At 48.4% G+C, this 1617-nt stretch overlaps 1 long non-coding RNA gene across 2 annotated transcripts; it reads right to left on the reverse strand.

The window, feature by feature from the left end:
• Nucleotides 1-313: 313 nt before the first annotated feature.
• On the reverse strand, nucleotides 314-1327 carry LOC125541642. 2 transcript variants are annotated; one of them, XR_007297609.1, is made up of 2 exons: nucleotides 1014-1327; nucleotides 314-899 (listed from the first exon to the last, which is right to left on the reverse strand). It is a non-coding gene; the product is annotated as an uncharacterized LOC125541642 (long non-coding RNA). The 2 variants fall into 2 exon arrangements; XR_007297610.1 differs by having other exon boundaries at nucleotides 314-920.
• Nucleotides 1328-1617: the final 290 nt, after the last annotated feature.

Genomic DNA, 1617 nt, shown 5'->3' on the forward strand with positions numbered 1-1617 from the left:
GCTCCTCTGCGTATCGTGCCGCCCACTGACATGTGGCCCCGGGCCCACACGTCAGTGGCGCAACGGCAGCGGGCCGTACGTCAGAGGATCCGGCTCCATGAAAAATGCATGAATAAGAAACCAGTTGTCCCTATTAGTTTATATGAAGAATCATACTGGAAGAGGATTTGTGGCTCTCGAGTGCCACACCCGCATATAATATTAAATAAAAAAATCAGAAAATTAAAAAAAATCCTAAAATTTTGGGATATCAAATCTAGGTGCCCATTCTAGAGCAATTTGATAAAAGAGCATGTTTTTCGTCGTACCTTGATAAAATAGCACATCTTTCTTTTTGTTTGATTAGATGGCACACTTTTCCTGCATGGATAAAATGATACAAACTGACTTTTTTTCTCACTTTTTAGGTATGGGCCTACACGTCATAATACTTTGGACAATTTTACCCTTTGGTCTTTTCTGCCAGGTCAACTGGTTCGATCGAAACAGAGGAGACGAGACAATCCAGAAGACGAGAGAACATAGAAACAGAAACAGAGGAACGAAACCCCGAGCGCCGTGACCTTGCCGGGCCTCCTACCCCGTGCCATCACCTCTCACTGCGCATCGCCCGTTTCTACGCCGTGCCGCTCCGGCCACTCCCACGCCGTGCCGAAGAAGAAGGGCGCCGCCGTACTCCGTGCTTCGACTGCTTCCTCGCCATGCCGGAGAAGAAGGGCGCCGCCAGTTCAAGCCCCCCTGCAGCGCGTGACAGTCCAGTTCGCTCCGTGGCCGTAGCGTGTGTTTACTGGCTGGAGCCAGTAGCTACTCGTTGCTGTAGTTAGCTGTAGCTGGTCGTTGTTGTACTTGGTCGTGGCTGCTTCGCTGCTATAGTTGCTAGCTTTAGTAGGGAAGTAGTGCTGCTTGAAGAATATAGCGCACTAACAACTATGTTATGTGTTGATGGCTTAGCTTTACCTGCTGTTACGCAGATGAGGCATAAAAAGAGATCAATAGAGAAGATGAGAGGAAACCTGTGACTCACGCCAGATGAGGCAGCAGCGGCAGAACGGGTGGAGCGACGGGAGACGAGAAGAAGCGGGACGAAGCGCCGGGAGATCAGGGCAGTACGTCGGTCCAGAGGCACGGCAAGGCAGCAGCGATGGAACTGGCAGCGCATGTGGGCGGAAGCCGGCGAGGCGGCAGCCTGTCTTCCTAGCTCCGTCTGGTTTCCCTGTTTTGATCGATCGTTCAGTTAACCTGGCAAAAAAGACTAAAGGGCAAAATCGTCCAAGATATTATGACATGTAGCCCCATATCGGAGAATTGAGAAAAAAGTCAGTTTGTGCCATTTTATCTAGCCATGGAGGAAAAGTATGCCATCTAATCAAACAAAAAGAAAGGTCTGCTATTTTATCAAGGTACGAGGACAAATGTGCTATTTTATCAAATTGCTCCCCATTCTACTCCCATGTTTTTTTTAAAACAGAGGCAAAGTTTTGCCTCATCTTATTAATAAAGAAGAAGAGAGTTTGTCCGGTTAATAAACGGAAAACCGGGCGAAAATCGTCACAAACCGCTAAGCGGCACACATAATACCACACACCTCACATAGAGGGTCTCGTCAACATCACACAC

Source organism: Triticum urartu, chromosome 2 (assembly GCF_003073215.2).
Source record: "Triticum urartu cultivar G1812 chromosome 2, Tu2.1, whole genome shotgun sequence".
NCBI lineage: Eukaryota > Viridiplantae > Streptophyta > Magnoliopsida > Poales > Poaceae > Triticum > Triticum urartu.